Source organism: Malaclemys terrapin, chromosome 10 (assembly GCF_027887155.1).
Source record: "Malaclemys terrapin pileata isolate rMalTer1 chromosome 10, rMalTer1.hap1, whole genome shotgun sequence".
NCBI classification, from domain to species: Eukaryota; Metazoa; Chordata; order Testudines; family Emydidae; genus Malaclemys; species Malaclemys terrapin.
Window position 1 is genome coordinate 18,438,165 of NC_071514.1, and position 27,958 is coordinate 18,466,122.

Consider the following 27,958-nt stretch of genomic DNA (forward strand, 5'->3'; position numbering starts at 1 on the left):
GGTCTGGGGGCGTTTACACTAGTCCTAGGACTTGGCTTGGGCTATGTTTTCTTTTTGGTTCCTGTCTTGTGAGTTATTTTTGTTAAGGTTCTCGAGGCCTTTGTATGAGAGTTTCTAATGAAAATGTATTTGCAGTGTGGTTGTTGCCCTGTTGGTCCCAGGATATGAGCCTTTCTCTGTTGTTGTTTTTTACGTTTTAAGTCTATTTTTAAAAAAGCGCTTTACTTCATTGAAACACTTTCATGAAGTGCTTTGAGATCCTCAGATGTGCAAAGTATTATTATTCAGTTTAATGTTTTTAAACGGAGTTTAATTGATTTTCATGCTGTAAGTGATAAAATAGGATCTTGTACAAATAATATGGATAACCAAGAAATAAGCATAAATGTAAGAAGGGGGGCAAAGTTTTTTAAAATTTGAAGATGTTAGCTTTGCTTTTAGCTGTAGAATAAAACTTGAAGAGTGCAGAAATGTTCTTGTAGCAGATAAACACTGAGGTATGATTTAAATGGCTAAAATGACTGAACAGGTGCCTAAAATATAATGTGAAAGATTCTAATCTTGAAATGAGTAATCTGTTCATATGTATAAACTCACTTAAAAGCAGAGGGTTTATTTTCAGTGAATCTATGTTGTAATTCAGCCAGAGTACTGAGTCACTGAAAGCACACAATAAAATTGTCCAAACATTATTGTTTGTTATATTTAGATAATTGTTTATGAAAGTTTTCTCTGTTTAAATGCACAAGATTTTGGTCTGAGAACATGCCCCACTGGACAACTCAGTTTGATATTTCAGAGAAACTAATAGTACATATTTTTCATATCTTGTAATTTGAACAAGAGGTTAGAAGGTAAATACTGTGCTTTAAGGAATTTGTAAACTAAAACCTTAGAAAACAAGAATATTTTTTTCATTTTTTTTAAAAAAGCATATATTTTCAGTGTGAACTATGCCTAGACTTGAAATCTTCTTAACAAGACTGGAAGGTGGTATGCTGGGGGGATTCCAAAACCCACACATCATTTAATTTGCTATATTTGCTGTATGTTCTCTTACATCTTTCCTCTTCTCACCCCCATGTGGTGAGGAATCATTCTTTAATTTCTCAGTTTACTTATGCCATTTTGTAACTATGCAAGCTCCCACTACAGAATTTATTACAGTATCACTGAAGTGGCATAATTTGCAACAGTTATTCTAAAGGTAAATAATATAAACACGAACAATTTAAAAATGCAATGAATGTGCCTGATTTTGATGTAGAGAACTTTTGGAAAGAAGGTGGGAGGAGGAAGTAAGTATGAGGTGATATAAGTGGATATTGATCAGCATGCTACACCAGAACTTCTCTGATGGGCTCATCAGTTTCTTCATTAAATAAACATTCATTTAAAAACAAGATAGCATCTTGCCTTTCAAATTATAAAAGTAAGTTTCAGAATATGAACTGATGCAATGCTGTCTCATTGCATCTATAGATGGACAGAAAAATGGGTGTGAAGAACTGCCCCATTCATCTCAATTGGGTGGCCAAACAATATTTTCATTGTCATCCTTGTTAACTAACTTTAGCAGAATATTTTTAGCTATTCTGGCATGAGAGCTTGAATAAAAATTAGAAAAACATCTTTTAAAAAAACAGTCTGACCTGGAAACAGAGAAGTCATATTCCACAGAAAAACTATTATTTAAAAGTTCCAAAGGATTTGAAGTCCACTGATCTACTTGCAGAGTGCTATTTGTACTTCTTGTGTATTTATGATATTACCTAGGCTATTTTGCGTTAGGCAAGCCTATAATAAATACAAGGTGGCTCCACCAGTGTGCCTGATTCTCCACCCATTCTTGCACTAATGCAACTCAGTTTACGCCAATGAAGTTACTTCAGGCTTAAACCGGTATAAGTGAGAGGTGAATCAAGCCCCCAATTCTACATTTTCATGGTGTTTGTGGGCTGAAGATTCCATCTGTAATATCAAAACCCACTGTCTTTGGTATAGTTATTAGTAATGCCTCATGCACAGTTAAACTTCAGTTCACTTTTGTAGTGTAGACAGGATTGAACCATGTTATAAATAATGCTAAAGCAACTGTGGCATACATAGTGCAGTGGTCCTCCCTCCCCATCTGAAGGGCCAGTCCAACCCTGAGTGGCGCTGCGACTTCATGCACCAGGGACCAGTTTCTAATGCCTGGAGTGGGGAGCCGAGCCTGCTCAGCTCTGCGGGACAATATTTGCTTCACTCAGGACAGGGGGTTTTGTGGGTCAAAATGATATGGTCTTGCGACTCCCTAGGGGGTCACAACCTGCAATTTAGGAAATGCAGGTCTAGTGAAATAAACACAGGCTTGGGAGTGAAGACACTTTGATTTTATTCCCAATTTTGTCACTTGTATATTAAGTGACCTTGAGCAAATCATTTAACAGCTCTGTGCCTCAGTTTCTCCATCTGGAAAATGGACATATTAGTGCTTTGAGATGTACATTTTTCCAATATTAAAGTGCAAAGTACTACCTTGCTGTTTATCAGGGTTATAGACAGTCTGGTTTGAGAATACTATTCAGTTCTGTCTGTGGTGCAAGAACAAACTTCAAGTGCGTAGGACACTACTTGTTCCAGCTAGGTCCAGTAACATGGCAGGTTTTGATAAATTTACATGGGATCTAGTCAGGATCGTATGGAGGTGGAAGCTTGCTGTGAATGGGGGAGGGGAAGAATAGGAAGGAGAATGAAGGAAGCTACTGAGACTTGATGGGACTTGGGCGTGGAAGGAGCTGGTTGCAGGCTGGTATGGGGCATCCTGGTAGTTCCTACTGCTGTTCCTATGACAGTTCTTTGGTGGCTGTTGCTAACTACTTTGTGTCCGCCCCCTGCCCTCTGATCAGATGCCAGTGCCTTGTCCCCCGTCCCAGTGGCCGGTGCACATGCTCCTGCCCATCTCCCGATCCAGTGTCTGGCCAGAGTGGCTAGAAGGTGGGTAGAGCAGAGGTGTTACTGCTGGCTCCCTTCCTGCCCACCTGATCTCGTATGCTGCAACCATGGCCACTCCAGCCCTTCCTCTGGGTCCCACTCTCACCTCTGTGAGGTAGTGTGAGGGCAAAAAACATGGTGTGGGGGGGGGGAGGGAAGGGGGAGGGCTGAAACACACATTGTCCCCTCCCCCATATATTGATTGCAAGGGTACTAGCCCCATCTCACCACCTGGTTCCTCCGCCCCTGGTTCCTCATGTGTAAAGCGTGAGAAGAATTTGGCTCATAGCACTTAAAATAGTTTTTGTGTGGCTGGCCATTTTTAATATGTACTGTCCCTGGGTTTGGCACTGAGTAACACTACAGAAGTATGAAAACTGACAGCTACCTGAACTGTGCAAAACTAGTTATTTAGCTCATTAGCGTAAATCTCCTGTGAAGTGAGAGATCTAAAGAAGCATGGGGTGATGCAGTTCAGCTTACTATACTGCAATACTTTTTTCAAATTTTACAAAATTACTAAAAAATGTATGTTCAGCTAATCATGAGAATGCTGCTCTTGTATAAAATGGCCCCTAAACAAAGAGAACTTGACTCCGAAGCTCATGGAAGTCAATTCAAAGTCAAGTCTTGTTGATTTCCATGGGCTTTGGATCTGGCCCTAATGTTTACGTTGAAGAAAAATAGTTCTTTTCCCCCCAGGGCTAATTCCCCATCCTTGCAATCCTACAGCTGTGGTACAATTATCTCAGTAGTCTGGCTAATATTCTTTAACTACTCCCAAAACACTGTATATCGGGCTTCCAATGTCCAAGACTTTTTTTAAAAAAAATCTAAACATACCTCTTGAGTTATGTCTTTTCACACCTCAGCAAAGAACTAACAAAGCAAAGAAAATGACTAGCTTATCTGTTGCTCAGATTTCTAAACTATATCTGCTAATCTAACAAAGAATACCTGTTTCAATTTGACCTCAATTTTTTTAAACAAAAAAAGCTAACATTCTGTTGTAAAAGTGGCACAATTTTACTTATTAAAATGATTTTAAAAGGTATTAGCTACATTTTCCCCTTTCTGTAATCTAAGACTCTTTTTACCATTTTAATTTCCACAATACACTGGCAGTTCCCTTTAATTTTCCAGATCCCTTGGTTACAAAATGTTGCTTGTTAGTAGAGAAGTGGCAAATACCCAGTTTGGATTAGAGTTGTATATCGATTCTTTGCCATTAAAGATGGTGTTGTTCATATTTGTTGGATTAAAATTCAGCTGGTCTAAACACCTATTAGCAATGAAACATCATTTTAAAGCCCTTTTTAATAAAGCATTTGTATCAAAATGAAAATTAATCATCCAAATATTAAAACGCACTACAAGGAAACACCGTGCAAATTAAATGCAAAAATGTACATAGAAAATAAATGGTGAATTATCTTGGTGTGTGAATTAATGTAGTTTAGTTAATATGGAACTACTTGTTATACCCACTTCTGCGGACTGAGGGGTTGGATTTTGCATGGGGTGAAACAGGAAGGAAGAGTGCCAATTCTTCTTTCTCTCTCTCCCTCCCCCCCCAACCTCTGGAATCTTGTGGCAGTCCCTCTGTTGAAACTCTCTGGACTGAGATCAGTGGGGCTGTGGAGGTGAATGGAGGCCAGGTTGCATTTATTCAAGAAGGAGCTATTCTTCACAGCATGCTCCTCTCCAAAGTCCACTGATATTCAAGCAGATATCTGTGCCTAAGTAATGCTGCTTGGAGCTGTATTAATGTGGGCTTCATGCCTGCACCCATCTGGGAGAGAAGGCCTGAGATATCTGGCCAGTGGAGAGAGCCATACTGCCATGGCTGAGGCGGTCAGAGGAGTAAGAGGGTTGATGTCTAGAGCAGGGCGAAATTTTTCAACCAATTTTTTGAGTGCAAAATGTGCAGATTTGGGTCAACCAAAATATTTTGTGACTTTGTGTCAATTTCACCAAATTGTTTTGGCCAGGAACAAATACTTTTAAAAAATGCTCTGAAAAAATCAAAACGTTTTGTTTCTACATTTTTGAAATAAAATCATTTGACTTTGATTTGAAAAAACTTTTTATTTGAAATTTCCTTCAGTTTTATTAAAATGTTAAGTATAAAAAATCCTCAATCTAAATGAAATGTTTTATTCAACCCAAAACTATTTTTTTGACCCTTAATCACCATATATTTTGAATTTTTTTTGTTTTTTGTTTTGGGTCAACCTGAAACAATTATTTTCTGAAATGGCCAGACAATCGAAAAATTAGTTATTTTCCCATCTCTATGCGGGTCTATCATCAATGGGACTTAATGTAGATTCTGGTTCCCTGAAGATCCCCTGGTTTCGTGAGGTTGGGATATGGCACCTCTTGCCCCTTTCCTGCTCCTCAAAAGCCCCCTCCCACTTCAGAGGATAACTAGCTGGAAACTCCATCAGGCAAAGCCCATCTAGTTTTTGACATCTCTCCCTCTCTTGTTGGTGCATCTGCAAGAGGGTACAATTTGGTCCTGTTTTTTTCCCCCATTATTTGATATTTAAGAACATTGTGAAGTGATCTGCCTTTTTCCCCTCTGCTAGCAATATGCTCTTACATCTTTCTCCTAAATTATCCTTTAACTGATTAAAGAATGCCAGCAGAATGGAGGGAAGTGGCATGGGCAGCTGCCGCCTTCTTCTTTCCTTTTTGTCCTTTGGTAGTGTTGGATGGAATCCTGTGGGTGAGAGTTAATGGGTTGTAAAAAGATATAAATGGAAAAGGTACAGAAAAGGGCAACAAAAATGATAAGGGGTATGGAACAGCTTCCGTATGAGGAGAGATTAAAAAGACTGGGACTTTTCAGCTTGGACAAGAGACCACTCAGGGGGCATATGATAGTGGTCTATAAAATCATGAATGATGTGGAGAGAGTGAATAAGAGAGTGTTATTTACTCTTTCACATAATACAAGAATGAGGGGTCACCCAGTGAAATTAATAGTCAGCAGGTTTAAAACAAACTGAAGGAAGTACTTCTTTCCACAACGCACAGTCAACCTGCTGAACTCATTGTCAGGGATGTTGTGAAGGCCAAAACTATGGGATTCAAAAAAGAACTAGATAAGTTCATTGAGGAGAGATCCATCAATGGCTATTAGCGAAGAGATGGTCAGGGGTGTAACCCCATGCTCTGGGTGTTCCTCATCTCTGCCTGCCAGCATGTGGGCAGCAGGGGATGGATCACTCGATACAGGGCCGGCTCTAGGCACCAGCAAAACAAGCTGGTGCTTGGGGCGGCACATTTTTAGGGGCGGCATGGCCGGCGCCAGAATACCGCCCCTGCCGTCAATAAAAATGTGCCCTGGCCACCCTAGCTCACCTCCGCTGCTGCCGCTGCTCGCGCGCCGTGGCGCGCGAAACAGCTGATTCGCGCGCCACTGCTCCCCCTTCCTCCCAGGCTCTCAAACCTAGGAGGGAGGGGGAGATCCCGAGCGGCCGCGGTGTGCGAAACAGCTGATTTGCGCGCCGCTGCTCCTCCTCCCTCCCAGGCTTGAGAGCCTGGGGGGAGGAGGCAGGGTTGGGGATTTGGGGAAGGGGCGGAGTTGAGGCGGGGCCCGGGGGTGGGGTAAGAAAAATACAGAGGGGGAGGGTGGCCAAAATTGAATTTGCTTTTGGGGCGGCAAAAATCCTAGAGCCGGCCCTGACTCGATAATTGCCTGTTGTGATAATTTCCTCTGAAGCATCTGGCATTTTCTTTTTGCAGATACAGACTAACACAGCTGCTACTGTGAAACCTGTCAGAAGACAGGATACTGGGCTGGATGGAGCTTTGGTCTGACTAGTATGGCCATTCTCATGGTTGGAGGGTGGAGTTTGTGGCAGAGCATGTGAGAGAAATCACAAACAGGGTTTCTGTTCCAAAATGCTGATAGTTTTACGTTTGAGAGAAAGCTCCTCTGATCTTTATTCAATAGATGTACCCCACTTCCAAGAAACAGTGAGGTATCAGAGCTTGTTTCTATGCCATACAGTAAAAATTGCTGGTCAGCCAGACCAGAATCCTCCAATGAATTCTCCAATGATTAATGTTCTTCCAGCACTTATTAATAGCTGTCATATTGTTGCTGTAGCAGTTATTCAGACACTCAGCCAAATCCAAGAAAACTATCAGTTCCTGGACACAGATCTCTGATGTAGTCCAAATCTGTATGAGGTGTATGCCAGGAATAAGGCCCAAATCATTTCCACCCAAGTGAATCACTACAGTGTCCAGTAGATCATAATATCTTAAGTCAGCTGGTTAGGCACTGCAGAGTGGGCAAAACATGATGCCAATGCAGGCCACCACTCTCCACCCCAACGGCCCTGTAGTGAGCAATCTCCATGTCATGGTCTACTCCTTGCTCTCCCACAAACTTTTGCAACCTTGTGATTCAAGAATCCCACAGAATCCACATGTTGGCAACCTTGGCATTACACATATTTCTTTTCCCTCAATAGTCAAGGTGCCTGTGCTGTGAGTTCCAAAACTTTCCACCGCGTCTCTTTGGAAACACCACATTAATCTGCATTGAGGTAAGGAAGGAACCATTTGCCCCCTTTCCTCCCACCTGGAGGCTAGTAAAATATAGATTTTTCTCAAACAAGCAATCCAAGGCTTGCCTACCAACTGTCCTCATTTCCTGTTCCCTCCGCAGCTGCAACCCCTCTTTCTGCCCCCCCCCCAGGCCTTCCGCCCCACCTCCCCACACAAAGTCATCTGTTTCTGGCTCTTACCCACCCGATATAACAGAAATTTTGGTTACATTGCCTGATGATTATTCTGCTGTGTAAACCTCCCCATAAATAACCCATTATAAGAGACAACTTGTAACAAGCAACATGAGTTGACACATTCCCCTGAACTACCCAGGCAAGCATAAAGGGGTTGCATAGAAACCTTCTCATGTGGCTTTTTTTTTATTGGTACGTGGACACTGTAATCCCTCCGGACTGCACATCTGTGCAAGTGAAGAAGTGAACATGTTCTTAAATACCATTCTCAATTTGGGTCCCCCAAAGATTTAGTGGGTGCCATGAACTACCTTGGATAAAAATAGACAGATTGATACAACTTTGACCTGCCTCACACTAATAGTTTGATCCCTAGCTCTGCACACAAAAATACCCACCTAGAAACTTTTTGAAAAATGACTCTTCTCTTCAAAACCCCAAACTCAAATGACCCCAAGTTTGGGACACTCACCTGATCTAGCATCCTCCTGAGGCACACCAGATTTAAAAGGAATCTGACCAAGCATGTCAATTTTAGAGACTTAGAAATGTTGACCTTTAAATTAACGTAGTGAAGCAATCTTAATTATATTGGTGCTGCTGTGCCACTTTAGTAGGGTATTGCAGAAGAAATTCACTTCGGCCTTAGTTTAGCTCCAACTAAAGTCAGTTGGAGTCTTTTTTTATTGACTTCATTGGGAACTAGATTGGGCCATCCATCCATGTTGGAGAGAGCACCTTGCATCAGTCTTGAGCAGCCTTTTCTGGCCAACTGACAGAGCAGCATGGAGGTGCTCTTGAAGGAACCACATCCAGACTTCCTTTGGTGGAGAAGGAACATCACTGTGTGTTCAAATCCAGCCCAAGTTGGTAGTGAGTGATCTGATGGCTCGCTGGCCTAGGGGAAGTGAGCTGGTGGTTTTGGTTCAGGGCCTATCAGTTTTCAGGGCCTGTCAGTGTTGCATCAAATGTCATCCCAGTTGGCAACCTCAACAAAGAGACTGAGGTTAGAGTGGATATTGAAGCTGAATTACTCTCCGATTTGGGATGTTGGTTTTAGGCCAGAATTGAGGCATTCTGGTGGGTGCTGTGGGGACCTTACTACCTATACTGCACCTCTTAGGTGGATAGTGGTTCTGATGGTCCATAGCCTTGCATCTTGCATAGTCATTTGTATCTATCCAAAGTGGGTCTAAACTGCTGCCATTCTGATATTGAGCATTTTACACACACTTTGCACAGATATAAATAACTTACACAAAGTGCAGACCAATGGAGAATCAGGCCCAGAGAACTGTAATCTCTAGGGATAAATTCCTGTCTCCATTAAAGTGAATGGGAAAACTCCCATTGCCTTGAGTGGGGCCGGAATTTCACCCCAGGATTATAGAAGCATTAAAATAGCTTTAAAAAAAAAAAAAAAAAAAAGAGTTGGTAGAGAGGGAAACAGGAAAGTCTTAACAAGGGCTTGTCTACTTTTGGGATTTTGGCACTGGTGTAGTTACCTTAGGGCAGGGGTCGGCAACATTTGGCATGCGGCTCGCCAGGGTAAGCACCTTGGCAGGCCGGGCCAGTTTATTTACCTGCTGACGCGGCAGGTTCGGCCGATCGCGGTCCCCACTGGCTGCGGTTCGCCGTCCCAGGCCAATGGGGGCGGCGGGAAGCCGCGGCCAGCACATCCCTCGCCCGCGCCGCTTCTCTCCGCCCCCATTGGCCCGGGACGGCGAACCATGGCCAGTGGGGGTCGCAATCGGCCGAACCTGCCACGTCAGGTAAATAAACTGGCCCGGCCCGCCAGGGTGCTTACCCTGGCGAGCCGCGTGCCAAACGTTGCCGACCCCTGCCTTAGGGTAGCTGCATTTGTGCAAACCCCTAGTGCAGATGCACTACACCAAAGTAAAAACTGACTTGCACTAGTGCGGTTTACTCTTCTTTCCACTGCAGGCTACTGTTTGCACCAGTGCAGTACATCTACGTTAAGAGTTTGTGGTTGTGCAGCTACACTGATGTTACCATACCAGTGCAAAAATCCTCAGTGTAAATAAGCCCTAAGTGAAAGAGAAACCTGAAATTGGGATGATGTTGAAACAAGAAAAGCAGAAAATGAGCAGAAACAAGTGAAAGGGAGTGACTGCATACTATTCAGAGACAGAAGTGGGGGCGGAGGCACTGGGAGGGCAGACTAGAGAGAGAACCGTAGGCAGCGTCTACATTAGAGAATTTCAGCAAAAAATTCCCACCACTGGTACCACTGATTCCACTGCATTGGTGGGCAGTTCAGCAAATATTCCCACTAGTGTAGACAGGGCCATAGAAAAAGAATGAAGAGAGAGAAGAGCGGAATTGAGAAATAATTTAATTTTAGAGAAGAGATCACAACTGAGTTTTTCAAGCTAATTAATTACCACTGTTAATTTGATTGACACCAGAAAGTAGCTCCTAAATAAAATATCCTCCCCAAAAGATGGAATATCCTTCAACTCTCTCCCCAAGTGTAGAAGGATGGAAGTGAGATGGGCCCCTGACAAAAATGAAACCTGGAATGAAATGCTGAAGACAAGTGGCCATTTAAAATATTAAAGCACTCGTTTCAGCAGAAAACAGTTTTAAACTAGGTCAAGCTTTGACAATGTCACTTTAATGTCTCAAAATATAGTCTCTCTATGACCAAGTTGGGCAAAGTGCAGCAATTTATTTGGAGAGAAATCAGGATAAGAGGACATTAGTCTGTTTCTGTTTATGGATTTTCTTTATCATTTTATATTATGTTCAGATCTAAACATTACTGTAATACCTAGAATAAATAGCCTTAGCCATGAAATTAAATTTATGAAATAGACATATTTTTGAAACAGCTGCTGTTGTGTGGGAAGTTCTTCGGTTTTCTGAAGGCTGCTAAATAAATGATCAAATCTCCAACTCTTTCTTCCTGGAGTACTGTTAGTCATGTTTGTGGTTATGGGTGTCCTTTCTGCAACTACAGTGTGTGATATGAATTGTATTTTGGAATTAGCTTGTTAGGATGTAAATGTGCTTGAGGGAACACAGGCTGTTAGTACCAAGGAAGGTTATTGAAGCATCATCGCTTTATGTCATTCAGAACAGGCTAGATAAGGCATGAGTAGGGATTATGTGTAATACTCCTGCAAACTGTAGATGATTACACTGGATGATGCAGTTGGTCTTTTCTGATGATATTTTCTATGACTTACGCTAGCTGTTCTCTACCTGCTGTAGAATGAAGGTTTCTTCAGTGCTGCCTGCTGCAAAGTCACACTGCTTAGCACGTGTGATGCTAGTAGCCTTCTGCTTACCTCTGACCTTATCACTGAGGTTGAAACTGTTAGGGACCACTGTGCCCACTGCATCACTCAGAGTTATTTTGTAAGGTTAGTATTCTCACTGGGATCAGGATTAAAAGGAAGCAAAATATTTGTAACAATCCACATTTAGGAATGTTGGTGTTTTTTAAAAAGAGATGGATGTTAGATGACATCACTGTTGCTGGTCTGCTTTGATGACTCAGACGAGAGAACCAACCCTGCTGTGTAGGTGTGTAGGATTTGCAGGTTTGATGGTAATTTTATCCTTTCATGCTTAGAGCTGGCAGGACTGGGAGCTTTAGCAGGAAAACAATGACAGCTTTATCATGGAGGAGAGGGAGTGGATTTAAAACAGAGAAAAACAGTCTCTGACTATGAAGGCAGGCGTAAAAGGGCTCCTGCTTATCGTGCAAAACTCACTAATTTCACTGTTAACTCATCCTCCTTTTCCCTCTAAATCCCCCTCAGTCTAAGTCTGATTGCTTTCAGCCATTTGTTGTGACTTGTCAAAATACAAGACTGTAAGCATTTTTGCAGAGGAACTGTTTTTTCAATTGTTTTTATTTTTATTTTGTCCAGAGTTTTCAAAGGCGCCTAAGGGAATTAGGGGCTGTTGTGATAATTGGGCCTACAAAGGTAACCTATTGTGAATTCAACTGTAAGACGTGAGTCAAATGTTATAAAACGTCACAATAATCTATAAGAACAAAAGTTGGTGGGAAAAGGTACAAAAGGGAAACAGACTGGATTAGTCCCAACCAAAAGGCCTACTGATATAACTCAAGGACTGTGTTAAAATCATGCCTGGTAAACGAGAGAAGTGTGAGATCAGAAATCAATGAACCAAAACTGGTATGTCTGGAATTAAGCTTCATTGGTAGACCTAATAACGAGGGGATGGGCTATTCCACCCATCAGTCCCTTAAAGGAAGAGACTTTGGGGAGAAAATTTGTCTATAGAAACAAGCTTCTCCATCATGGCTGCCATCTAGGGTTACCATCTGGCTGGTATTTGACCGGCCTGTCCAGTTTTTTATGGATTTGCTGGTTGCCAGAAAAATAATTTAATCTGCTGGGTTTTTTTGTGTGGGTCTAATGATTTGCGTTATCACCCAATACACTAGGATATCTAATGTTAAAAGTTTCCGTGTCCGGCTAAAGATGCTGCAGTGTTCCCACTTCCACAGTTTGTGATAACAGATCGAAACAGTTGGAAATATAGCAGCCGTCTGCCCACTAACATGCAAGCGCACTAAGTGTGTGTGTGTGTGTGTGTGAGAGAGAGAGATTGAATCACCCAAGAGTGAGGAGACTGCAATATTATCAATCTTGTTTATATGTGTTATCTCTCTAGATACTATAAGTGGCTGTTCAAGGGGGGGAGCTGTGAAGTTGCTTTGTGGTTGGGGTTGCGATGAGCTCTGTGTGTGTGTGTGCGCGTGCGCGCAATATTTGCATTTTAAAAGTGGTAATCCTCCTGCCACCCCCACCGTCTCTTGGGACCCCCGACCTTCTTCATCTTAATATTGAGAGATGAGATGTCTTGAGAAGAGAGAGGGACCCAGATGCTGCTGCCACCTTTACCACCTCTGGCTGAATCCTGAGCATCACTTGGGATGTGAGACTTTGCTCTCCGCCCTCCCCCCATGTGTTCTTTTCCTTCCTCCACCTTATTTCTTCTCTTTCCAATCCCTCTCCTTTTTCCTTCTGTCTGATAAGAGTCTGGCTTAACTGTCAAAGGCTGTATATTTTGCAACACTGTTGTAAGCCTGTGACCAGACAGTGGCAGCTAAAAGCAATGCCCTAAACAGCACGATGCAGGTACGGAGTTTGCCAGGTCTCTGAATGGCTGATAAGACCGTGTGCTGTGCCTGTGTTTTTCCAGCTGTGAGATTGCAAATGAGTCAACAGCAGAGACAGAAATTGCATTTTCTATCTTAGCTGTTCTTTTCTTTTCCCTTTTGTGTGTTTTGTTTTGTCTTCCTGGAAATGGAATCTTACATTTCAGAGACTTTAACTGCTTTTTCTTTCTTCTCTGTATCTTTAATAAAAGGTTGAAAGGATATTTAGTGGTGTGTTTGCTATGGTCCTAAGCAAGCTGAGATCTCTATATTCCAAGCTAGGTTTAACACTGTTTAACATTGGACAGCGACTGGGTTATGTTAACACCTTTGACTCTTTGGGCCCATTTATGCCATGCAAATTAGTACAACAGGGCTCAAACCCCCTTGAAATTCACTGACAGTTGAGTGCCTAACTCACTGGAAAATCCCAGCTTTCATGTCCGCACATGGCCTAGCACAAGGGGACCCTGATTCCTGACTCAGGCTGCTAGGTGTTGCTATAATACAAAGGACAAACAATAGTAACCGTGGTTCTGCAACCTATTCTGACAAGACCAGGCTTTTTTTTAATTAATTCAGGCAGCAAAGGCCTTTTTGGAACCGGTTCGAAAATATATAGCAGTCTTGTACAACGTATTTTCATAGGCCATCGCTAGTCTTGTTCTGGATTCCTGGATGTGGACTATTGGAATGTTCGGTCCCTGATTAAGATTTGCTTTTTCTTTTTTTTTAATTGGACAGATATTTGTTTGTGCAATGTGGTGAAACAGAGTGTAGCTGCAAGTGGAATCAAATGTCCTCATATGGAACAATATACTTTTTTCAATGCTATCTGCTTTAGAACTAGCATGTAGTCTAAAAAGAAACCACTAGGTTTATTATTTGGCGGTAGAGAGTATTTTTGTTTTCTATGCTGCTTATTGAATTATTTATTCTCAGAGATAGGACAGTAAGTGTGGTAACAGTGGGGAGTATTCAGTGTATTAAGCCTTTTTCTATGAAAAAGTATTCTTCCAACAAAGTAGAATCCACACACTCTTGTTCACTTTCACTAAAGTTCCATGAAATTGAATCTTTGTTTTTGGGAAGTTACACTATAACAGGGGTAGGCAACCTATGGCACATGTGCCAAAGGCGGCACGCGAGCTGATTTTCAGTGGCACTCACATTATCCGGGTCCTGGCCACCGGTCCGGGGGGGCTCTGCATTTTAATTTAATTTTAAATGAAGCTTCTTAAACATTTTAAAAACCTTATTTACTTTACATACAACAATGGTTTAGTTATACACCTCTACCCCGATATAATGCTGTCCTCGGGAGCCAAAAAAATCTTACCGCGTTATAGGTGAAACCGTGTTATATTGAACTTGCTTTGATCCACTGGAGTGCGCAGCCCTCCTCTTCCCACCCCGGAGCGCTGCTTTACCGCGTTATATCCGAATTCGTGTTATATCAGGTCGCGTTATATCGGGGTAGAGGTGTATATTATAGGCTTATAGCAAGAGACCTTATAAAAACGTTAAAATGTATTACTGGCACATGAAATCTTCAATTAGAGTGAATAAATGAAGACTCGGCACACCACTTCTGAAAGGTTGCTGACCCCTGCACTATAATCTAACCACACACACAACTTGGACAGCTTGTTATCTCCATTATTTAGTCTCGCTTTCTTTTTCTTACCCAGATACGTGTAGTTCTGCTTCTCACTAGGAATGTGTTACACATATCTAAAGGTCTCTCTCTACAGTCATTAACCTAGGAGTGTGTGTCCTGTTTTGTGATTTTGCAAAATATCTATATCAGCATTTGAAAAAGGAGAAAAAATATTTTGACTGAAATTCTTCAGCCTTTAACTGAGCAAAACTCTTAGTGAAGCCAGTGAGAGTTCTGCTTCATTAGGAACTGCAGAATTTTTTTTAAGTTATGAAACTGAAAATGGGGGAGAAATCCTGCATGATGTTGTTTCATATTGTGACGGTTGGGTCACAAAAACCCCTTTGGGACTGCCACCTGATGTGCTGGGATTACCTCTGAGCCCGTTTTCCCTGGCAGCTTGGGACTTAAGTACTTTGCCGTGTTTGAGCCAGACACACTTGCCTGTTACAAACACAGACCCAGGTCTGAACCATGTCCCACACAAGCTACAGGCTTAACTGAAACAGCTTAAAAAGTGCTCCTGTCTCCAGCACTCAGATACCCAGCTCCCAATGGGGTCCAAACCCCAAATAAATCTGTTTTACTCTGTATAAAGCTTATACAGGATAAACTCATAAATTTATTAAATATAAAAAGTAGGATTTAAGTGGTTACAAGTAATAGACAGAACAAAGTAAATTACCAAGCAAAATAAAATAAAATGCGCAAGTCTAGGCCTAATACAGTAGGAAACTGAATGCAGGTAAATCTCACCCTCAGAGATGTTCCAATAAGTTTCGTTGACAGACTAGCCTCCTTCTAGGCTGGGTCCAGCAATCACTCACACTCCTGTAGTTACTGTGCATTGTTCCAGTTTCTTTCAGGCATCCTTTGGAGTGGAGAGGCTATCTCTTGAGCCAGTTGAAGACCAAATAGAGGGGTCTCTCTCTTGTGGGTGGAAACTCCTCTCTCCCTCGTGTAGAATCACCACTACAAGATGGAGATTTGGAGTCACATGGGCAAGTCACATGACTTCTTTGCAGGCCGATGCCATTGCCCTCATGTTAGCCCAAACGTTCCCAGGAAAACTCAGATGTGAATTGGCGTCTGTCAAGGTGTGTTGTTGGCCAAGTACTCCCAATTACTTGAATAACCCCCTCACACTATGTTGACCAAATCTGCCTTAGGTGCTTTCTACAATAAACACTTTAAATACAAGCATAGAGCCAACGCTCATAACTTCAGATATAAAAACGATACATGCATACGAATAGAATGAATATATTCAGTAGAACATAACCTTTGCAAAGATATGTTACATGGCATATATAGCATAAAACATATTCCAATTATGTCATATTTACATTCATAAGCATATTTCTATAAAGCATTATGGGGTTCAACGTCACACACATAATTTCAATTGTGGGAACATCTGAAGACCCCAGTCAGGGACAAGGGCTGCAGTGTACAGGCAAATAGTACTAGGATGGCCCCTGCTTCAGAGGGCTTTCAGCATTCGACCTTTCTGCTTCCTCACTAGCTCTATCTTATCCACTTTATCTCTCTCCACTGGGAGAGCACGACTCATACATTCCCCACTGGTGGCCTGCCCTTCCAGGAGAGGTGTAGGGCAGTGTGCCACAACTTCTTGCAGTTTATTTAAAAATTACACAACTCCATTAAGGGCAAATCACTGGCGAGAAGAAAGCTGAGACATTTCTCACTTGTCCGTTGAGGTGCTACAGAACAGGCAAGGTATCACCTTGTATGTTTTAGGGGTGGGAGGGATGTGATCCCAATGGTCACTTTGGGGAAGATGTAGATCTATATAAAATGTGTTTCTGGGGGCCTTTTATAAATTCAGTATTTGAAGTGATGATTCCTTCACTTTCTTCACCCATTGGAATTCCATTGTCCTTAAATGAAAGGACCAAAGGGATTTAATTGGTTAAGACATACACAGCACCTAATCAAATGAGTGCACTCTATGCTGTTACATAGCTGGAGGTTTAGTACCATCTGATAAGCTTCACTTTAATCACCAGCAATGAGTGTTGATTATTGCAGTTAAAGTGACACTGCCAACATAAAACTCATATTAGTCCCAAATTTAGTACCATCCATAGTTATAAGCCACACTTAAGGTGACTGGACTTGAAATAAGTTAGCAGAAAAATATTTTTCACTATTTTTTCCAGTTTCTTTACTTCATGCATTTGATAGCCTTGTTATATTCATTGTTTCTCATGTGTAACCCATCGTGGGAGTTAGTTATTCCTTTATTGAAAACACTCTTGTAAACATCAATGAGGGAACTGAAAAACCCTTAGAAAATGTACTTAAAGGGATTTTCTAAAAATTTCCAAACGGACTATATTAACAAGTGCTAAAAGTGGACACTGTCCCTTTCAAGCCAAAAACAGAATGGGCTTGACCCCAAACTGAATGTGACACACCCCAAATTCAGGGAAAGTCAGATCTGAACTTGAACCACTGTCCCATCTCCATATAAAAATAAGCAAAATAACAATGAAGTAGGTATCTGATTTGGTGCTCCTTGAGTGTTCAGGAATTGAGGCCTTGTTTGGGAAAGTCTTTCAAAAGAAGAAAAAGTTGCAACTACTTCAGGGTTCCAAAACCCATTCTTTGCACTTCATAGACAGACGTTGACTGATCAGGGAAAGATTCTGCCCCTTGGAATCCAAGCTTCTTCACGGTTCCTTGTGCCTGTTCCACTTTCTCCTGTGCTCGAGGTTCCTGGGGCAATGTCTGGGTATTTGTGAATGTTCTGCAGTTCCATGCTGTGTCTTTTTGAGAAGCTTGAAGAACGGGTGTCTTACTGGTGAATCAGTAGCTCAAGGTTTAGCCAAGTTTAAGCTTAAAATCCCCAAGTGCTCTCTCGGGTTCATAGACAGGATACTCTGGATTCTCTTCGAATGCTGCCTGAGACATTTCTACACAAATATCTTCATGTTGGATCCTTGGAGACTCCCCAACCCCAAGACAGACCTGAGCATCTACTCCCAGGATCCTCAGACTGATTCAGTAGGAAAGATAACATATCAGCTTTCAAATGCTGAATTAAGATCTTGATCAAACAGCTCATGGCTCTCCACATATCCGATACAGTGCTCAGCCCAGGGGCGACTATAGCTTTTTTGCCGCCCCAAGCATGGCAGTCAGGCTGCCTTCGGCGGCATGCCTGTGGGAGGTCCGCAGCTTCGGCGTACCCGCCGCCAAATTGCTGCCGAATCCGTGGGACTGGCGGACCTCCCGCAGGCATACCGCCGAAGGCAGCCTGACTGCTGCCCTCGCAGGGACCGGCAAGGCGCCCCCCCGCGGCTTGCCACCCCAGGCACACTCTTGGAGCGCTGGTGCCTGGAGCCGCCGCTGGCTCAGCCACCCCAAACCTCTTCTGGAAACTATCTAGCTTTCTATTGTGCTATCAGAAGAGCTCTTAACATCCGCTAGTTCAGAACCAGGGTATTTTAACTTCTTTCATAACTATTGTTGTAAATAAACCTCTTGAGGTCTGGCAGCTCCTCTTCCATACCATCATGGTTACTGCTGGCTGATTTCCTCTGTTGAGCGGACCCGTTATGAGTTTTTCACTCTTAATGCAGTAAGCTTGCATGATTGTATTTTAGATTTATCACATCGTGGAACTTTTCTCCGTGGCTTAGAGAAGAAAATTTAAAATTATTTTGGAGGAATAGTTTATATTTTAAACTTCATATTAGGGCACCAGAGTAAGAAGCTGAAATGAAATGTTTTGTTCATTTTGCATTCCCTGCCAGACCTCCTTCACCTGAATTTGTAATTAAAATCTTTCTGTCTGAAGGAAATACAGAAACTCTGTGTAACCCATAGAAGACTTCTCTTGTGAATTGTAAATGTTACATTGCAGCGCTTAGCACCACATTTTCAAATACCTATTAACACAGTGTAAGGGGACTGTTGCCCCCTTACTAACATTCAGTGGGGGGGTTTTGGTTGGCTAGCTCCCAGCACTAAAAGGGGAAGGGTCGATGGCAAATCAGGAGCCTGAGACTGACAGTCCCCAGGGACAATGGGGAGAGGCCAATGCTCCAGATCAGCCTGATTGACAGGGCGGGCAGGCTAATCAGAGAGTCAGGAGGCCGGGGGGGTCCCGTCCTCGGTGTGAACTGGAATGGCCTGAGTCAGACAGAGTGGGGCCGAGCTAAGGAGAGAGCAGGGGCCCGAGCTGAGCTGCTGGAAGCAGAGCTGCAGCCCCAAAGCCAGAGCACAGCCCAGAGAGAGCAGAGCTGCCCTGGGAGCAGACCTGCAGCAACTGGAGCCAGAGGGGCCAGACAAGCAGCCCAGGGAGCTGGAGGCAGAGCAGCAGCAGCAGCCCTGCTGAGGCAGAGTGGGGCTGGAGCTGGGGCTGGAGCAGTCTGGAGCTGGGTGCGGTGAGCAGCTGGAGAGAGCGAGGGGGACCCTGAGCAGTGGGCCCAGCACAGGGAGACGCCTCAGCCAAGAGGCTCTGCAGGCCAGACTTGGAGGGGGATCATAACCCTGACTGGGCAGTGGCGACGCTGGGAAAAAGGGTCCTGCCACCTAGAGCCTGAGAGCGTGTGACCACCGCCAGAGCAAGTGTCCAACCCGCAGCGTCTCTGCAGCACAGCCAGGGCCTGAGAAGCAGGCCTGGGACCTACAAGGAACAGACGGTGACCTGCCCTGACGATCCAGAGACACTGTTTGTGATGTTCCCTGCCACAGAGCAGGGTGATGTGTTTTCCTTTAACCTTTCCCATTTTTCCTTATTCGTTTTTTAAAATTAATTGTTAATTAAACAACTTGAATTTGCTTTAAATTGTATGAAATGATCAGTGGGTAAGGGAGGTGCCCAGTGCAAAGAGAGTACCCCGGAGTGGGGACACCCTAGCCCCTGTCCTGGGTGACCACAGCAGGGTTGGGGGTTGAGCTCCCCAGGAATCCTGGGCCCAGCCTTGTCGGGGGTTACGAGGACTCTGCCAGACAGGAGAGTGGAAGGGGAGTCCTCAAGGGCAGGGAGGCCTCTGGGTAAAGGAAGTGGGAGCGAGGACTCAGATCCTTTCGCTAGCCCACTTCACCGGGGTAGTGCAGAAGCTAGGAAAGTTCCCCACAATAACTGGACCGTTCCCCCGCTTACAACAGCATAAATGGCAGAGTATGACACAGGACTGTAACGGGAAGAGGTCAAGATGCTCTATTGCATGACCTCTAAATTATTTGTCAGCAAAGCAAAATAGACACATAACTGTTACAAATAATTTAAGATGGATTGGTAAATATCTACTTAAAAGCGTTGCCTGTTGTTTTTTGATGTCATGAATGAATAGGCTCCATTTCAGAGGGGTAGCCGTGTTAGTCTGAATCTGTAAAAAGCAACAGAGGGTCCTGTGGCACCTTTAAGACTACCCATGAAAGCTTATGCTCCCAATACTTCTGTTAGTCTTAAAGGTGCCACAGGACCCTCTGTTGCTTTAGGCTCCATTAAATTCATATACTAGATCAGGGGTCAGCAACGTTCGGCTCGCCAGGGTAAGCACCCTGGTGGGCCGGGCCAGTTTATTTACCTGCTGACGCAGCAGGTTCAGGCGATCGCGGCCCCCACTGGCCGTGGTTCGCTGTCCTGGGACAATGGGGGCGGCAAGAAGCGGCGCGGGCGAGCGATGTGCTGGCCGCGGCTTCTCGCCGCCCCCATTGGCCCGGAACGGCGAACCGTGGCCAGTGGGGGCCGCGGTCGGCCGAACCTGCCGCGTCAGCAGTTAAATAAAACTGGCCCAGCACGCCACGGTGCTTACCCTGGTGAGCCGCGTGCTGAACGTTGCCGACCCCTGTACTAGATGGTCTAAAAATATGGTTTCAGACATGTGAAGTTCTAGACACAGTGATCCCAAAGACATTCCTGATGCAAGCAGACTAGTATAGCAGGGTCCAAAGTGTTAGAAAGATTTCCTATTCCAACTTGGCTCTTTCTGCAGGGCTGCCTTCCCGTGCTTTTATTATTATTCTAGCAGAGAGATCCTAGAAGGTAGTTTTGGGTAATTGCTTTCCCTCTCCTAAGGGTTCTCCCCTACAAGATTCCATCTTATCACCCCTTCTCTTCAATGTGTCTGTGGACCATTGGGAGGGTTAGTGAGGAGGTGTGGGTTGAGATATTTTCAATATACTAATGACACTAGGTGTGACTTTCTGCGTCATGCAACCCAGAGCATGTGTCTGAAAGCAACTGGGGTGTGGATGAGAACCTGTTTGGAACTTGGTAGGTGAGGGATAACAGCCAGAAAATGTAGCAAACTTTATATTGATCCCCACTGATGCCATATGCTCACCTTTGGTCAGTTGAGTACACAGTTTTGGGACCTACTTAGACTCAAATCTTCTGTTGGACAACTGTGGGCTGGATTCTTTGGTCCAGAGAAAGGGGTTGTTTTGCTTCTGCTGTTCTTATCTCTCTTGGACTATTTTAAATTATTTGTCAAGAGCGCTGAGAGCCTGGGACAGGAGTTCTTATGTTTTATATGTTGAAATCAAAATAAATACAACGTTAATGGAAAAGGATAGTATGGGTTTTAAAAATATTTAATCTGTACTTTTTAGGTTGCAAGTACAGTATTCTTTATTGAAACTCTCCCAAAAAAGTCTACTTAAGTTCATAAATTCAGCATATATTCTACTTTTATTTTTTTTTATACAATTTGAATTGCCATGGAAACTCAATATGTGAGTGTCAACCATGCTGGGTTGTTTTACTGTTTGTGAGCCCCATGTTCTTAATTTGACTTCTAGTAATTTCTTAAGTCTTATAATTTATTAGAAGAAAGACCAGATGGTGGTGATTGATTTTTGAAATTGACAAAGATGTGATAAAAATGTTACATTTAAAAGGATGTGATTATGTACAGTATTTGTTTAGAGACAATGTACATTATGGGCAGTTCTTACTTATGTTATGAGCTGGGTTGGGAAAACATTGGACTGTGTCTGCTTCACCTGAGACATTTCTGCAAGGACATTATTTTATTGGACAGGTTTCTTTTTAATAAAACCCAAATTTTAAAATGTGAATCAAAATGTTGCAGGTATGGCATAGGAATAAAATCTCTTTCTGTTCATTAAACAGCTCATACTTTTCTCTCACCTATCTTTTTTGGTGGTGGTTATCTACAAAAACTTTTTGCAGACGCCATTCAGTGGTATCTGAAATAATCTGGGGAATGTGAAGAGATGACGGCTATTAAACATTGCAAAAAAAAAAAAGTGTTTTTATTGTCAGTTCTATGAAGAAAGAGGGCTCAGGACAGTCGTTATGATTGATCTGTTCTCAGAAAAGCAGAGGAGGAGGAGGACTGCACTGGATTTTTGTTAATAGCAGAAGTTGGTATTACAAAGATTTTTCATGCTGTTGTTAAATACAGACAATATGCTTTGTGCTGTACAGAACACAAAGGAAGCTGTGTCTTTTGCTCAAATAACTGAAAACCTATCTATCGAATAGCAGTGGTATTTAGATCATTGCCAATGCCATCCCGTAGTATTGATAGTAATCCCAGATATTAACTACAAAATTAGCAAAGTGACAGGCTGTGCATGCGATCATTTTGCTAATAACACCAGGGGCCTGATTCTCCTCTCACTTTACACAAATGTTATGACCACATAATTCCATTGATTTAACTGGAATATACTCTTGATAGATGCTGGTATAACTGAAATCTGAACCTGGTGCTTAGTGTTATCTGCAGCATTGTCAACATGAAGGAAAGTTAAGGCCACTGGGATGGTGATCCACAAATAGATACAAAATCCCTGCTGATTCGGAGAGTGGGCAGCTTGGAGGAGAACTACGAGGAGAAGATTTTAAAAATATTTAGTCTGATTTCATTTCATTTAAAAAAAAAAAATCTCTGTAGCCCTCTAAAGTGTTACTAGTGACCATTGCAAATAAATTAACACATTCATGGTGGGATAGTGCCCGGATAGCTCCGAGAATTGTTGATGGGATATGGAGCTTCTTGTTTCTAGGTGGTCTGGTTTAAATGTGGCCCAGATTAGTAATGACTGATAATTGCCACCATCTGCCAGTTTTTCAGTGGTGTGCATAGAACGTGATTTTAGGTCTTAGTTAATTTCCTAATGGATGTGTCCACATCACGACTGCCATTTTGTTAGCAATTCCAGCAGAGAAGCCACAGACTGAATGGGCTATGGAGACTGACAACCCTCATATTTGTAGAGGCAGCCTCTCTCTCGAGGACAGGACTGAGGCACGTCATTAAGATGTTGTGGGGAAACAGGCACTGCTACTGCCTATGTTGTATGTATCCAGTGGGAGGGTGGGGCGGGGGGGAGAGGAGAGGCCATTGAGTCTGTCGCTTGACACCTTTCAAGAGTAATGCAATCCACCTAAAAGGTGGGTAATGGTTTGTAATAGTAGAGAACTAAAAGTCTGAATGCACAGGACCATTCATTTCCATGTTTCTTGTCTTCCTTTAATTCTTAATTGTGGTGCCAAAGTGTGAACTTGCAAAAGCACAGTAAGAATTTCTCACCAATTGGTGCTTCATCCTCAGTGACTGTGTAGTTGCATTCTAACACCAGGCACTAATTTTAGATTATAGTGACTATGATGAGTACAGATTTTAGCTCGTGGTTGGATAGAATTTATTCATAGAAGATAGGGGAAAATGGTGCATAAACTTTCCTTCTCCTGACAAAGAAAAACATCTGCTGCCACTTGTTGATTAAGTAGCAAGGACTCTTGTATATGCTCGGCACTTTCCAAACAGATCATTGTTGTTACACAGGACTTGTGGAATTTCCAAATCTATTTCAGAAGAATGAAGCAAGCAAAAGTTTGTTCTGAAATGTTATGTGGAAATTCTCTTGTATTGTATAACATGGCTTTACTATTTTAGCATGAAACAAGCCCTATTAAGAATTTGTGAGCCTGACTCTGCCTCCATGTACACTGATGTAAATAAGAAGTAACTGTAATGAACTGAGTTACAGCTGTGGAAAGCTGATGCGAGAGGAGAATCAGGCCCTGCTTGTTTAGCTCTCTTGTGGTTAGGGGTTAAATTCATCCCAGTGCACGAGGCATGTAAAATGTCCTATGCACTATATAAGCCCCACAATAAAAGCATAAAATCATAGATAAGGTCTTATGCAGGCCATCTCCTTTGGAATGAATATCACCCTGATGTATTATCCAGGAACACTTTGCTTTTGGTAATATGATAAGAAAAACTCTTAATGCTGAAGTAGTTCTGTGGCTTATCAATTCTGCTGTGTACAGATACGGAGGTGTGCCTGAGCAGCAGGCATAGGTTGCTTTTTGCCACCCTTCTGGCCCGCTGAACCTGAAGGCATCGGGTGCCAACTTGATTCCACAGAGTGGCTGATTTAGCTTACGCTGGCAGTAACACCCAACTAGAGGCTGTTCACTGGCCTAGGATTGCTAGAACACAGTCCCATATCCTCTCGTTCAGCTCTTGTGCTGGAGGCAGAGGTGAAAGTAAGCCGGTACAGTATGGGACACCGTGCCAGATTGGACCGGCTTCCCCGGCGGTGATTTAAAGGGCCGCTGCGGGGAGCCCCAGGCCCTTTAAATCACTGCCGGAGCTCCAGCAGCTGGGCTCAGGCAGGGATTTAAAGGGCCCAGAGCTCCGGCCCCTGTGGGGAGCCCCGGGCCCTTTAAAGCACCTCCTGAGCCCCGCTGCCAGAGCTCCGGCGGTGCTTTAAAGGGCCCAGGGCTCCCCGCAACGGCTGGAGCTTCTGGCCCTTTAAATAGCTGCCGGAGCCCCGGGCTCCTGCAGCTGGGCTTGGGTGGGGATTTAAAGGGCCCAGGACACCTGCAACTGCAGGGAGCCCCGGGCCCTCTAAATCACTGCTGGAGCCCTGCCGCCACTACCCTGGGGCAGTGGCGGCAGGGCTCCGGTGGTGATTTAGAGGGCCCGGGGCTCCATGGCGCCTGGAGCCCCGGGCCCTTTAATTTGCCCCTGAGCCCTGGGGCTCCCAGCCACTGTTGCAGCTGGTAGCTCCGGGGTGATTTAAAGGCCCTAGGGCTCCCAGCCACAGCCGGAGCCCCAGGACCTTTATATCTTGAAAGGCCCCGCCCCTTCTGGATGAGGCCCCGCCCCTTCTCAGGACTCCGGCATACCGGTAAGTCCTTTAAGTTACTTTCACCCCTGGCTGGAGGTGGCGGGGGCAGATGAAGTGGAGACCCCCAAGCAAGAGGAATTCCAGCTGGCTGTTTAAGCCAGCTTTCCATCATCTTTGCACTGCTGAAGCAGCACATCAGTGCTGAAGATTTGGCCCTTAGCGCTTTTAAAAATAGAAACAGGACTGAAATAATTTGGTTGAGTTTGAAATCCAGTTCAGGATCAGAGAAGGATTTAGAAAGAGTTCTCAGGAAGAGAAAATAAATGTGCAGAGGACAGCATAAATACCATGTAGTACATGTGGCAGCTAAATCAAAGGCAAGGCATCAGTGGTAAAAATGAGGCAACATTATCCTCTGGCTGCACCGCCACTATTGTACTCCAGCTGAGGACCCAGTGTACAAAGCCAGTTGGATCAATAACAGTTTGTTGCCCTAAGGCCATGAAGTCTACACTAAACTGGGGGGAAACAGTCATTTCTAGTGTGCAGAAGGTTTGCTCATTTTAGCTCTTTAGTTTTTCATTTATTCTGGGTTTCATGGGGGAATTATTTTAGATCATCTCATTTTAAACATTTTTAGTTGTTAATATACTTTCAACAGAATGGAAATAATTACCATATGGCTGCAAAATTTGCCATCTGTCCAAACACACCAAAAACAATTAGTCTATGTAGTCTGTTTATCAATCTGTAAGTGACAATAGTCAAAGTCCTAGTAATGCTGGTTGCTGATAGTATAAGTTTTCATTGGCCTACCTGTCTGTCCTTATTATAATCAATATGTAAATGAAATGGAGAAAATTCCTACAGCTATATCCTTCACCCTAGCCTGAAGAAAAAAAAATCTGCATATATGTAAAAGGACTTGATGAAATACTGAAATGGTGACACTTATCAATATTTGTTTGTACTAATGCATTTCTATTTTATAAAACAAATCCTAACTTTGTTTTCAACTTAAAGTTCACAGCCAAGAAATATCAGCAGGTCTCTGTGCTCTGTAGAACAATAGAATTTAATAATAGATTCTGCCCTGTTACATGCATGAATCAAATCTGAAAATCTGCAAGATGGAAACACATGGTCAGTAGCATCATTTATCTAGGGTTATTTTTAAGCTTGTTTTAGTCCTTCGAGGTGCCTTGTTTGGGTTTTAAACACTGAATAGATCCCTTATTTTTCTTACTTGAAGTACACTGATCTTTACCAGAAGTACATGAGGAACTATTTTTTGAAGCATATTTAACTGTAAAGAAGTAGGGCCAAGGTTTAAGAAAAACAACTAGTGATATTGTTGCCCAACTTGACACCTTAGAGTGGTCTGATTCAGAAACTGCTGAAAATCAGGTCCCTTTGGATAAGTCTGCGCTGTAGCTGGGTGGTGTGATTCCCTGTGTTGGACAGATTCACGCAGGCCCAAGCAGCTGCTTGTGCCGTAATATCTACATTGCTATTTTTAGTGCACTAGCTGGAGGTAAGCTAGTAAGCGTCTGTCTGCCCATGCAGGAGTCACACCTCACAGCTACAGTGTAGACATACCCTTTCGGTGCCTAAGTTGGGCACTCAAAATCACAAGTTTATTTTTTTTAAATCTTGGGTTAGATTTCTGATGGATAATATGGATTTCTAATAATACTGTAACTTGTGCTCTCAGTTTTCTCCACGATACACCTAACTCCATTAGTTGGTATAATACAAATTAATGTCTTTTGTTCACTAATTTTGTGTCAAGTCACAGTGGGACTCTACCAGCATAGGCATGGAAATCTTGCATAACCTATCCTTTCTGGAGGTCAGGAGAATGCCAGAGGACCCACAGTCATGTGCAAATGCTGTTGACAGTCCTTTAAATTCCTAAATAAATCCGCATTTCAGAAATCTGCAGCGCAGATCTGATGGCACCAGATGGTCTTACATTTTTAAAGTTTGTCATCTTTGAATAAGCTAATGTCTAGCAGCTTGAAGTTTCAAGTTATATTTTTTTAATATGTAACGGGGAAAAAAAGACCCATCTTCTGTAAATAGAGTGCAATGTTGTAAGTTACTTTTTTTGCTGTATGGATGGGAACTCCTAACTGTGTCTATGGCTGGTTCTCCTTTCTCCCAGCTCTCCATGTGGTAAAACAACCCAGAGTATGTTGTCTCATGTACTGTTGGTTCCGCTGGTCTCTGTCCCTAAGGCACCCTTTTTCACCTGCTGAGGCACTTGGGGATTGCTGCCCAGATTTTCCTAGAAAGCATTGATGCAAGTGCAGTTTGGCAGATGCACAAATAGGTCTGACACAGGAATAGTGTATGGGAGAAAAAAAGCTGATTTGTGGACATAACCATGCATTTTGTAACCAGGTCTGGCGAGTGCCATGAGTTGGCTACAGAAGCATGGCTGTATGTGTAATATACCCAGGACCTTGCTCTCCCCTCCCCCTTTGGTATGGTTTTGTTTACATTATTTTCAGGAATTTTTGTCTTCTAGTTAAGGTGTGCTAGAAGAATCCTGCTAGTTCCAGCCCTATTTACACATGGCTGAACCGTAACTAACCTGGTTCTGCTTTCAGCGGTCATTATGTGCACTAAAAATCCATTCTGGCCATCAGTTTGCTCATCAGGACCACGAAATAGAGGAATTCTGTATTTTAAATTCCATATTTTAAATGATGATTGCTGGAATTCCTTATTTGGCGCTTTAGGCAGTAATTCAAAAAGAGGTATACAGCTTGTTCTTTAAACTGTGAGCTGGTTGAGATATTCAGTCATATTTTAAAATCTAAGTGGAAGGCAAGCCTTGAGAGAGAATATTTGAATAGTGTATGGAAAAGGTATATCAGTAATTACATGCATGGGTTAATGCACCAAAGTACATCTTTGTTCAAGGCTCTGTTTAGTTTTATGGCATTTGAAAGCGTTGAGCCTTTGATTATGCTATTTTGCAATAGCAGTGCTTAGATTGTATTACTGATTAAAGTCAAGTTTTCAGATTCACTTATACAAAGGTAACATCTTCTAATGTTTTAACTTTTAATATGCAAAGCAACTAAAAAATTCCGAACATCAACACGTTGCCTTGGGGAATATCAGTGGATTTGTCCTCTCTCAAATGCCTCCCCCCATATTAATTTTTCAGACTTCATAAATGTTAGTAATATTTTTGGGTTCTGTTCTGAACTTTAATCTGGTTTTTGTTTGGCTTTTTAATAAACACCAAACAGTACATACAACCTGCAAACATTCCCTGCCTAGCAT

At 43.0% G+C, this 27,958-nt stretch overlaps 1 protein-coding gene across 3 annotated transcripts in view; it reads left to right on the forward strand.

The window, feature by feature from the left end:
• Positions 1–27,958, forward strand: part of HOMER2 (homer scaffold protein 2) — a 113,471-nt gene that overhangs the window by 998 nt on the left and 84,515 nt on the right. The gene's annotated exons all lie outside the window — the stretch shown is intronic.